Consider the following 12735-nt stretch of genomic DNA (forward strand, 5'->3'; position numbering starts at 1 on the left):
TTCCCATGAGCATCACTAATGTTTCTGTAGCACCTAGAGGCTCTGATGCCATTGTGCAATGTGTTGTAAATTAAAAACTTGGTCCCAGTCTCACAACTAAATGATTCATTTGTACCAAAGACTATAAGACAGTGTATCATGCTCATTTTCATTGACCTGTTCAAGACTCAATCTGGCTGCATTTTCTCATCAGGCATCAATTTTCTCAACATTTTCAACTGAAAAACATACAAGATTTGATTCATTCTTCAATACTGATTTAAAGGAAACAGAGTTATAACATTTGTTGTCTCAAAACAAACAAGATGTTCCATGAGTAGTGGAAGTTTTTGCTAAAACTACACCTACAGTTAAAAATCAGAGGCCATTTTTTTTTTGGGGGGGGGTGGGGAGGAGGAAGCTGGTTTTCATTAATAAAATCCAATTACCTTTAAGTGGAAACAAGGGAAAGCAAACCTGAGGAAGGCAGACAGCTTCTAAATATCAAAATACAATGAAAAAGAAATAGCAATCTAAGTGGAGAAATAAAAACACAACATTTTTAATTTGAGGCTTGTGCTGGTCTGAATGTATTTAATACATTTCTTACTGCCATAAAAGTTCTACCTTACAAGAAAGTTGCCACCGGTAGGGAAAATAATCATAGGAGGAAGTATATGGTAGGTTCAGAAATTCACACACCCACATGTTCTTCCTCTGTCCCTCCACCCCAATTTTATCTTGTTTTTCTCATAGAACTTAATTTATTTTGCTTTCTTGATCTGTGTCTGGTCACAATCTTGGCTGGGGTAAACTTCATGTTTTGGCTTCACGCCCCCTATGCTGAGAGCAGATGTGTCCCGCTCAGCTCACTAGGCTGAGGCTGACCAGCGCTAAACTTGTCCTAAATTCAATGACTCTTCTGATGTGTAGATTGTTTTATACCACAAACCATCACAACTGGCTTTACATTTCCACCACAGGACCTTTTCTGCTCTTCCTTATTCTCATATCTCTGAACAGGCTTTCATGCAGTCAAAGCAGCCATCTTCCTCGTATGTGCTTTTATTGACGATCGAGCCTGGTGCCACTCTTCCTGCGATACGGGGGGGAGATAAGGCTCTTGATGACAATCGCTTACTCTACATAGGAGATACAACATTCCTCTGACAAATATGTGACTAACCTTTCTCCCAGCCATATATATCTCAGTGAACCACTGTAAAATCCTGTGGCCTACCAGATTCATGTGACATTTCAGGGAGAGGACTTAGTGGAAATTTTAAGGAGCTGAGGGAGAAAGAAAAGAAAACCAAATTACGAGCTAAAATTTCAGCTGGTACAAATTAACAAAGCTTCATTGAAATCAAGAGCTATATCATTTTACTTTGGTTAAGAATTAGGTCACAGAAGTTTATATTCCCAGAATCTCTCCTGGTATACGTTTTAGTACTGAGAATTGTTTCAATCAGGCAACGATTTGGCATTAAGTTCAGGCACTTAGTGGGTTCAGTATAGAAAAAGTTATATGTAAAAGGCCAGACGAAGTTAATGCACACCGATGTTTCCAGTGGATTTAGCACAACTCGTTCATCTTTGGGGAACACCTGAGTTTTAAATAGACCAGCTCTTTACCAACTTGGTATGAATATCTTAATCTCAGCTTGACTGGCAATCTTTTGTAGAGGAATAACTCTTGGAGGACGACAGCAAAGGAAATATTTCTTCAGAAACCCAAAGAGGTGGGCAGGAAGGCAGCTGAGGGGAAAGTCTGAAAAGAGAAATTAAATGGATGTTGCTTCAACAGGCACCACTGAGCAGCCCATAGCAACCAGTGTCTAGAGCGATGTACCAGTCAGAGATAGTGTTGGTCAGTATAAACCCAATCAAAACTCTGAGACTAAGATCTTTGGCACATTCCCGAACTATTAATGTTGGGATAGGAAGCAAGGCTTGAGATTTAGGCAATAAGGTACCCATGTCTGCAACATGGTTCAGAGCTTGGTACCAGGGACTGGTCAGAAAGTATCAAACAGGTACAGATGTGCCTCAGAAACCAGCTTCCCTCATTTAACTTTGTCTGTGGCATGTTCCAGTGTCTGGGACACGGTGACGATGCAGATCCAAAATGACAGGCACTATCCAAAACTGCAGAAAAGGAACTGACTAATGGGGAGATGATAACGGCCTGTGCTCAAAGGGGAACTGCTGGGCTGTAGAGAGTATTTTTGGAGTTCCTCAAGGTTTGGTCTCAGGACTGACATGACAATAATTTCATTAATAGCATTGCACAAAAAAAATGTGCCTGCTGTAAATGGAATTTGCTGATGAGAAGTTTAAAATATCCAGCATTATCAATGCAGAGAAGAATGAGAAAATTGTACAGAAAGCACCAGATAACGTCAGTGATCGGAGTAAAAGAAAGAGAATGATTTTCAACAGAGAACAAGTTTGGCATTTCCTTTATGAGTCAATGATAAAAGGATATATGGATCAATGGTGTGAATATACTAATGCAAATTCACAATAATATGGATTCTGCAAAATTTCTTGTTTGCCACTCCACCAGAATAGATGATCTGATCAGATAAGTTGGCCTCGGCACCAGCATCTCAGATAAGGGCTGACCTGACTTGCGAAGCCACTAATATGAAAAAGAACAGAGGGTAATGGTGCCCCTGTGTGTATCCGAACATTTCCGAACCAACTTTCCAATTTTATATGAACCAACTTCTCCAATTTTATATGGAGAAGTGCTCTCAGAGACACAAAGCATAAATCATTACATGTAAAGATTGCATTGCAACTAAACAAGGACTGGGGCTCATCCCTCTCGGGCTGGTGACTTTTTGTCCTTAATCGCTTTGTGTAACGTTTCCTTCCTTTTTCAGTATCGCCTCAGTAAAAAGCGGTCAATAGGCACAGGGCAGGGTCTGGCTGTTGGGCATTTAGGGGAGACTCGAGGGACATGGCAATCGGTGGCTTCCACTCCTCAGTCTGGGGCAGGCTGGCAGGGACAGGAGAAGGAACAAGGCGCCTCGGACAGACAGCTGAGCCTCCCTGACCTATGCTGTCTGATAGCCCCAGCAAGGTAACACAGCACAGCCAGTGAGTCAGAAAAGCAAAAATGATGCCCTAGAGTCAGGGATGCAAATCAGGCTTTCTGCTTGTGAAGGTGGTGCTGAAAGCCATTCCTAGGGCTGCCAAGAGGCTGAATCCCAGAAACACCACCCAGGTGGCCATAGCTAATCCCTGCTGCCTGAGCTTTTGCACCCATTGGCAGTCTCACAGGGGTCAAAAATCCAAAATTTGGTTCAGAAGCAGGCAAATCCCAAGGCACTCACTTGACTGACTTATTCTGTGAGCCTGACACACACATGCTGCAGAGATGCGCCTCTTGGAAATGCTTGCTAATACCACCCAACACATCCATTTGGGATGCAAGAGACACACACTCAGACAAATGCACTATCTGAGAGAAGTGCAGCTCTCCCAGGTGTACAGAAGCCTCCATCCTGGGACAGAGACACCAAGCCACACCTGCAGTCTCCCATCAGGCAGAAAAAATCGCAGTTTTGGATCATAGCCCTTGGACATTAGTACAAGCTAGCAGATACAACCCTGGAGTGCTTCCCCTTAAGGTCATAAAACACAGAAGAGTTGGGTTTTATTCTACAGACTGTTTTTTGGCACCAGCATTGGTGCTTTTTTTAAGCAAATAATTTAAAATGTGATTCTTTGGGATGATTCACATCAGGCTTTTCAGAGATTTTGCACCAATGTCTTAAATAAAAAATTGTAGGCACCAAGATCTACAGGCTGAATTTTCCAGAAGCAAGGGGGGGGGGGGGGGGGGGGGGGGAAATCCAGACTATCTTTTAAACTCCAGGGAAATTAATCCAAGGTCCATAGATTTCCCACTCTCCACTGCTTCTTGCGAACAAGACAAATACGCCTGAGCAGTTAACATCTCACTACTTGAATAAGTGAAATTGTCCCTTACAAGCCTAAAGCTCCCACTAAGAGAGAGTGAAAAGTGGAAAAAAAAAAAAAAAAGAACATTTAAAACTACTGCTGGACACAAATGTTAAGACTTATTTGGCTCAGGATTTTCAGTCAACCCACTAAATCAACAGAGACACACTTGCAAGTTCCTATTTGTCCATACACCCCAAATCTTAAGATACTAAAACATAAAAGTTTGATTCAGGCCATTCCCTGTAAAGATGTTATCAAAACTAAAAATGTCTTAAAATGCTGGTAAATTTATTACTCAGAGAGTCTGCTTGTCTGGTTTCTTGTCAGCCTACAGAGTTTTTTTTTGGTGTGGGGTTTTTTGGTTGTTTTTTTTTTTTTTTTTTTTTTTTTGACAGCACAGTAACATTTTCTTTCTTCAATGCTTCATTAGCTCATCTTACTCATGCAATTTTCCCCATTTTATTTCATGTAAATCAAACTACTCATCAGCTCTGTAATGCCATCAGTGTACAAAGAGCCTTCTATAAAACAAAACAAAAATCACATAATGAAACCCCCAAAACTGATACTTACGCAGGTAATATAATTTGTTGGAGAACTATTCATAAGAGGTATATAAAGTTAAACGCTCTTATGAGGATAGAAGGACTTGGGAGGAATTTTAACAGGATTAGATTCTCTAGTATGTGGCTGAGGTAAGATAGTCAGGAAATATTTTCCAAACCAGGGGATTTTTGCCTTACTATCTTTTTTTTCTTTCTTTCTTTCTTCATTTGGCAAGTGTGGCTAATGGTACTCACGCTTCAGTGCCTTAGTTCATCTGCTAAGTATTCCCCTGTTGAAAGGATGTGCCATAAGCAGAATTTTCTGTTTATTCACCGGAATAGGCAGGTGAAGTGCAGGCAGTTTACAACTTTGCATGTGAATATATTCTCATCCCCTACAAGATCAAAAATGACAGCAGAAGCAAGCAGCAGGGTCACCGGTGCAGGCTTGAATTTGACTGTGTGAGAGAGGTTTCAGTGAGAGGTTTGCATTCACCCGCAGCTGGACAGCAAACATGCACAGGTCAGGTGAAAAGGGGGCAAAAATCCCAGAAGCAGGGTGCTAGCACAGGACTTGGGGTGCCCTGTCAGAGATCCCTCTCAATGCCTGGGCATCTCCCCACTGCCCTCCGCTGAGGGCGAGCTCCTCCTTGCACATGTGGGGTGCAGGGCAGGGCAGAGAGGTGGAAAGCAAAGGGAGGGGGTTGAGAGAATCAGTGCATTAAACACCCTTCAAATCACAATTACAGAATCTGAAAAAAACACCTCAGCTAGAAAAAAACACTTTTCCAGTTATTAATCCTGTTATACATCAGGTTACTTATATTCAGATGCATAGGCATATGTGCACATGCACTAAGTCATTGTTTTTAAGTGTCTCATTTTACCACTGCTTTTTATCCTGACATTAAGGTACAATCAATTACTAAACACAAACCACTGCAACAGACAACATTAAAGCAGTAAGAAAGCAAATGGCTGAATGCTGAGCAAGCAGAAAAGAGAAAAAAAGCATAAATCATACCTAGCAAACCCTCAGGGGTCTTTCCCAAGCATGATCAATAACAGGTTAGTCTTCTGAGCACAGGGAATTTCTTCTAGGACAGACAGGCAGGCAGCATCAGCTGAGATTTGTCTCTTATAGACAGGTTATATAGGAAAAGGTTTCCAAATGTCAATATATAACCAGCAAAACTGGTGACTTATAGGATTGTCTCATATTTACTGAAAGTCATGAGAGAGGGGCCTTACAATGTACAGGCTAACCCAGGTAGCGAGCACTGAAGTGGTATCAAGTATGATGAGACATAAGAAGGAACATCTGTGAGAAATTTTTTTTAAAAAAAAGCTAGGCAAAATGGATGATCAAAATCTCAGGGAGAAACCTGGTCCCAATTTCATTAAAAAGAAGCTTTCACCTGCAACTAATGCCCTTGCTTGCAAAAACCTTTCGGTTTCAACAGAGGAAGAAAGCTGGACTTTGAAAAGATCACTGCTGTTGGCAGGGAGAGTGCTAATTAGCCAGTGAGGACCCTGGGGAGTAGAACTGTGTATAGTTGCGAAGCTCAAATTTTTTTGCTAAGTTTTCTGTTAGTCTGAAGCAAGGTAGGATGCGTAGCCAGAAGCAGTTTTTTCTCACACTGCCATTGCTTTTTGTCCTGTCTGAAGCCGCAAATTACGGCGGGTTTTGAGAGTTAAAAAATTATCTCCCAGTTTTTCACCACAGAATTCAGTTTTCCCTCATTCTGGATTGCGTTTCCAACAGTTTAGCCAATAATGAAACCAGCTGTGGATGGCATACTAGCTGGGGCTAGTGAGCCTTCAGCACAGCTCATTCTCCAGCCTCCTCTCCCAAGGACTTCACTCAGCCTAATTCAAGGAAGACAAAAAAAAAAAAAAAAAAAAAAAAAGATGGGGAAATTTCAACATCTTTTGTTCTGTTTCTTGCCTGTGACTTGTCTTTGAAATGCACACACTAGCAAAACAGTAATCCAGAGCCAAGCACCTGACACATCTCTAATTAGCATTGTTCTTGGAGTTTTACTTTGGATTTTTCCCCTGTGAAATCATTCTCTCTGAGTCAGAACGCTCATTGCATCTTAAAGCTGCTTCTGCTGCATTTGTTCGAGATTGTTTCTACCTGATCACATCTACACACCCTTGTAATGGATGATAGTTACTATTCTTTCAGTCCAGAGGAAACCTTCAGAACACGAGGAATTTACTGCAAAATGCTGCCCTTCATTCCACTTATTCATTCTTTACATGATTGCAGCTGACTAGAGTGGAAATTTGCAGAAGCTGAGCAAAGCTCTCTCCTTGCACTAACCTCATTTTCACAAGATAAATCTTTCTGAACTTTTCATACACCTAATTTATGATTTCATGTTGTCCTTTCAGCTCTTCTTACCCAAACAGGTCAAAACCTCCTTGGTAAGGACCTGATCCTGCATTGATATCGGCTTCTAGGAACCACAACCACCTCAGAAGCCCCATTTTTAGGGGAATGGGCCATAATGGGGCTCTTGTTTCCAACAGCTCCGTGGAACAGGAGTACTTTGCAAGCAGGAGGCACAGATTACCCCCATGAACATGTTTTTTGGTGCTCTGTCAGCTCCAGGGGCTTCACACACAGGGAGCCCTGGAGAAAGCACTACAGGACAGACAGGCTCGGGTAGTCGTACTAGCTCAGTGTCAGCATCACCACCAGGCTAGGAAGAAAGTGGGGACACAGGAAGGGACGAAGACATGTCAAATTTGCTCAAGAGAGGCTTGCCTGCAAAAATGTCGGGAGCTGCCTATACTGATAAACTGCTACCAGGTCCTGCTCCACTCCTGGCACAGAGGAAAAAAGCCCATTTATACTTACCCACCCCCAATTCAAGAAATTCTTTTCTCTGGACAACATGTGTCTGTCCACAGGTAGGGGGGATGGAGGGCATGAGCACTTTTGTGGAGCAATGGAGTTTGTATTAGGGCTGAGAGCGCCTGGTTTGGGCCTCACTGGTGAGTGATGCTCAAAATCTGTTTTAAAGGTGGGACAGCAGGAAATTCCAGAGCAGGATGCCTTCCTACATCACATACATTGGTGGCTGGTCTGTAATCTTGGGAAAGTTGAGGTCCTATGGGGACGGAGTTGATAGAAGAAGCCAAAAGAAAACAAGCCCATTTCCTCTAGGATTTAACTTCCTGCATGGGGATCCTCACCTCTTGGAAAAATAAGAGGAATCATCGTGTAGAAATGGACTGTAACCTCCAGAGACGCATTGTAGCATGAGATGTAGGGCAGGAAATCTTTTGTATTTTCCATGCATGCTCCACCAAGGGGAGACAGGATCTTCACAGTACCTTACAGATCCTCAATTAGAGTTTCACTCTTGCCTTCAACTTTCGATCTCTTTCCACCACCCCCCACCCCCCCGCTTGACATCACCTCCAGCTGTGTCTGCTGCATTTCCCTTGCCACGGTGCTCTGCAACGGTTGCACAGGTAACAGCCAGACAACGGCAGCCAGAGGGCCAAAGGCAGCATCTCTTTCTGAATACAGATTACATGGCTGAAGTCACGGGGTGAAGTTTACACAGGCAACCCTCCTGCATTAGGAAAAGCTGGTACTTGCACTGGCCTCAGGAAGCTCAGGAGGCTATAGGAGGACTCTGATGCTTGTCCTGAGATAGTGTTAGTTTGGCTTTATGCAAGAGTGGCTAATAAAGCTCTTGGAAAATAAGGAGTGCAGGGTTATTGCACAAAGGCCCACAGTTCCTCCTTGTCAGAGGAGAGCTCTCCGCTTCCTTCTGCATCTCCATATTCCTCTGGGTTGCATAGCTATGAACAGGGATAAGACCAGAGAACATCACAGGCCAAATTCCCAGCTGTGCTTTTGCAACTGCAGGGGTTCAACCTTTGTTGAGATATCCCAGTGGCAGGAGGACACCCAGTATTGCACCACCCCAAATAATCCCTAGCTCCAGGAATGCACCGGGAATGTGCCCCGAGCAAGCCCGTACTCTGCTGCTGCAACAGCTCTATGAGGGTCAATGAACTGAGGTTGCTCTGACTTGTTACAGTGAGTCAAATTATCAATCTGGTGCAGGGATCTGAAAAACACAGGCATGTGAGCTTCACTGAACTATTCATTCTTCGTGAGTGCTGGCAAGTGAGGTATCTGAACCCTGAAGTTCTGTGGGTATTACAAAGAATATTTCAAACTTCCTTTGAACTCACTACAGGAGTAAGTTTTGAAGAGGAAGATGCTGAGATTTGCTCCCTTTTTGTCGGAGGTCTGCAGACTGTGACTGTGGAGGGCAGGAAAGCTCCCCTCTCCCTCAAAGAGCTGGGAACCAGAGGTTCTCTTCCTCCCAAGCTCTCTTAGATCCCTGCCCTGCCACCAAATTTCTGTGTCACACCTTCAGCAGGGATATGCCCTCAGGTTTGCCTTTACTGGCAGCTGCTTCATACTTACCCTCCCAAGAGGGCTTCTCCAGCAAAGATCAGGCTCCCTGTAATAAATCAATAAAACGTGTTAGTGAGGTGCAGGAGAGAGGGCACATTCCTTTCTCTGTCTAGCTTTGGTGGCCTCTGGAGCAGCCTAGGCAGAAACTGCTCCCCTAAGACAAAGGAGACACAACTCCCCAAGGGCACAGAAGGGAAAAGTATAGAATTCCCATAGTACCCCAAATATGTATCACATACAAGCTGTTTCATGCCTCCTATGTCTTCTTATATAAAGTTTGAAGTGGTGACAGAATAGTAATTTCATTATTCCACAAGGTCTTGTAGCCTCCAAGGCACTGGTAAGAGGTGTAAGCATTTCTCTATGCAAGTCCAATGCAGCTGTAAACAAAACCAAATGCACCTGGAACTGGAAACATCACAGGTAGCTACAGGACTACGTCTCTGGCTGCTTGCTTCAGCAGGTGGTACAATCCAAACGGCTGTAATATGTGATTTAGATGCTCTGTAATACAAGCACCAAAGGAGAGCTTGGACACCAGAGTTACAGGTCATCTTCCCCTGACAGTCTCCTGTGCCCGTGGTGTGAATCTACAGCCATTCGAAAACTGGTGATCTTTGGGCTTCATGAAGACTTGATGATAAAATGGTCATCTGTGACACAGAAATTAAAAATAGAGAAGAAGTATTAGATCAGCCTGGACATTCCCTTTCTGCAGCAGGGGTCTTCCCTACCATGCATTGTACAGTGGTCTCCTCTTTGTGCATTGTACTTTGTACATCTCATTGTACAGTGGTTGATTTTTAAAGGACAAATAAAACATGGATCTATCAATTTGTAGATGGCTCTGGCATTTTCACTATATTTGTCACCTTCTTGCCAGGTCCAGTCCTCCCCTCACCTCTACTTAATATGTGGGTAAGACACCCCCATTTAATACCTCCACCTTTAGCAAGGGCCCCTTTGTTTGATAACTTATAAGACTGATGAAATGGTTGTGGACATAAATAACTTCAGTATCCACATAGGCAACTACACTCAACTCTGATATAAATTTTAATTATCCACATAATTCAGTTTCCTTGACTCAGGTAACACATTTTTGGCATCACGAGTCTCAGAACAGCATGATGCTTGCTGGGCTCAGGCTCACCTTTGCCAGGCAGAGATGGCCTGTCAAGTCTATAACCTCTGCCGAAGTGGCTGCCGAGTCACAAGGTCATTAGTAAGAGTTTGCCAGCACACCACACAGTGAGTCATATGTAATAGCCCATCTGCTGTCACACTTCATAAAATATTTTCCTATTATTTCTCCTTCCTGTTCTATTCCTAAGGAGCAAAGCAATCCTCGGCAGATGTGTAACTGCCAGAACCCATTTTTGCAAATAAAAGAGCAGAAACGTAGTTGTTGCCTTTCCCACTGTCCCAAATGCCTGATATCTCTTATCATTCTTGCTGACATTTTAACAATGCTGGCTGCTGTTAGGGATCAGCATTAGTTAGGGATCAGCATTAGGATTCCTAGTCACAAGCCAGCATCTTATTTTACTAGGCACAGTAAAGACAGCACAAAAGCTGCACCCCAAATGGCTGCAGACTAAATACATTCACAGGGCAATTCCCTTCTCACACAGCGTGGACTCCCCTTTGGGACCAGCCTCTCAATTTTTGTCACTGACTTTAACTAGCCTTTATAGGGACCTGCTCTTTCTGAATACCTCATTCCTCATTCTTTTCCTTTATTTGCATGCTCAAAATCAAGTTAAAATAATGACATTTCAGTAGCTGGGTTATTTTAAGTCTGTCTCTACCACCTTCTTCTTTTTTTGGTTTTTTTTTTTTTTTTTTTTAAGTGAAATAAAAGTGTCCTGCATTTCTAAAGCTATCTAAGCAGCAACATCCTTTACAGAAATTCTGTCTTCATCCTGCTATTTAATGCTATGTAAGTGTCATTAGTCATCTTGAAATTTAGTAGATCCATTTTGTTGTCTGTTGGGTTTTTTTTCCTAGAGGATCTGGAGGGGGCAGGCAGAAGAGATTATTGTGAATGAACTGATCATTTTCTGAACTCATTAAATATGCCAGCAATTATTAATAATTAATAGCAACAGGGGTACATTCCCTTTCTCCCCAAGAAGCCAAGAACGCTCTTTAATAGCTGTATGGCAGTCTTTTGAAAATAGACAATGAATCTGCTCCTTGGGGGTAACAGTAAATGATCTGGATTGATGCTTTCCATTCCTTTTCCCCTGTAGTTTGCATCGAACAAGAACTTTAAAGAGAAAGGATTTGCTTCCTAGTCAGTTAACAGTATGCTTACTTCACCTCTGCAAATGCCTTGAAGTCTTAAGTGGCAGATGTCACAGAACATCCTCTCTGGAAATCTTTTTGCTCACTTCAGCTCCATGATGAAGCTGCACTGCAAATGCCAGCAGCTTTCTGCTGAAAAAGTCTTTGGAGTCATCAGCTCCTGAAACCTTGCAGCATCTCCTCACAGCAAACAGGACAGCCTTCTCCTGCCACAGAGGAGAAGGGTGAAGCAGAAAGAATGACTTGCAGGACACCGCAGGAGCTGCAAAGTAAGTCAGAGGACAAGAATAAAAAACAAGGCTGCCCAAATTCCTGACACTGGTGGCTTGGATATCTGCTCAATGGTCAGGCAACACCAATCCTGGTGGCAATGGTCACGTCCCCCACACCTCCTCTTTCTACTCTGGACCACATCAGTCTCTCACGGCACGCTGCTAGGAGAAACGCATTCAATTTTTATTCACTAGCGGGTGAGACAGCCACAGCAAAGGAAGAATCTGGACTACAGGATGAAGCAATCTCACTTTAAATGCATGAAGTTTAAATGCTTTTAAACTTTAAACTCAGAAGGTCCGCTTATACTTTTATTGCAATTAATATTGCTTGTTTTATTCTTACGCAACTTAGCTGTTTACCCACAGGCAAAGGGCTGAAGTTTTCTGGTCATGAAAATAAAACAACTGAGAGAAGAAAACAATAGGAAAAATTAGTCAATGAACAGTGTATTTTTACAGGATGTCAGAGCTTTGTCTGAGGATTAGTTTGTCTATATGTTAGATGGGGAATTTAGATGGCACATTAATAACACTAGTGAAATGTAACAGATTTTTAATTTAATACAGATAGATTCTTAATTTAATACTGTTCATCCTTCCAATTCCAGCTTCAGTAACAGAGGATACACTTTTGCAGAATTTAAGGATACGGACTAGAACACAGCAGCCTATGACTGGAGCAGGTCTTGCATGTATAAGCCACTGTCCTTGGCATCTTGTACTGAATTTTACACCTTTTAAAATTAACGCATAAATTAGAGCTGTCTTTGCTTATTCCTGTGCAAAACAAAGGCAAAACTGGGACATTACAGGCATACAGAGGAGGGGAAAAAGAGAAATAAATAAATAAAAAAAACACCAAAAAACCAAACCTCTAAAAAGTATTTAAAGACAAAACAGTATTTGGCAGATTCATTTGGCAGGAAAAGTTATGGTTTCACCTGTAAATAAAGAGGAAGAACAGGCTAATTTGCTTTAACTGAAAATAAGAAGACTTATACTTTCAATATTTCCAAGTAAAACACAGATTACATTTCTGGTGACTGATGAAAAATAGGGTGTGATTCCCCCTCCCCCCCCCCCCCCCCCCCCCTTTTATCTTCTTTTTGTGAGATAGACTTGTGCAGTTGCCTGTATGTGTCCATCAAAACACGCACAGCCTATCCTAACAGCAATTTTACTCTATTGTATGAAC

General features: G+C 42.5%; 1 long non-coding RNA gene across 2 annotated transcripts; it reads right to left on the reverse strand.

Annotated features, from left to right (window-relative positions):
• Positions 1-406: 406 nt before the first annotated feature.
• On the reverse strand, positions 407-12587 carry LOC129735720 (uncharacterized). 2 transcript variants are annotated; one of them, XR_008731550.1, is made up of 5 exons: positions 11281-12587; positions 9358-9608; positions 8965-9001; positions 1166-1269; positions 407-1075 (listed from the first exon to the last, which is right to left on the reverse strand). It is a non-coding gene; the product is annotated as an uncharacterized LOC129735720 (long non-coding RNA). The 2 variants fall into 2 exon arrangements; XR_008731549.1 differs by having other exon boundaries at positions 407-1269.
• Positions 12588-12735: the final 148 nt, after the last annotated feature.

The sequence above is a fragment of the Falco cherrug genome, chromosome 3 (genome assembly GCF_023634085.1).
Source record: "Falco cherrug isolate bFalChe1 chromosome 3, bFalChe1.pri, whole genome shotgun sequence".
Classification (NCBI taxonomy): Eukaryota; Metazoa; Chordata; class Aves; order Falconiformes; family Falconidae; genus Falco; species Falco cherrug.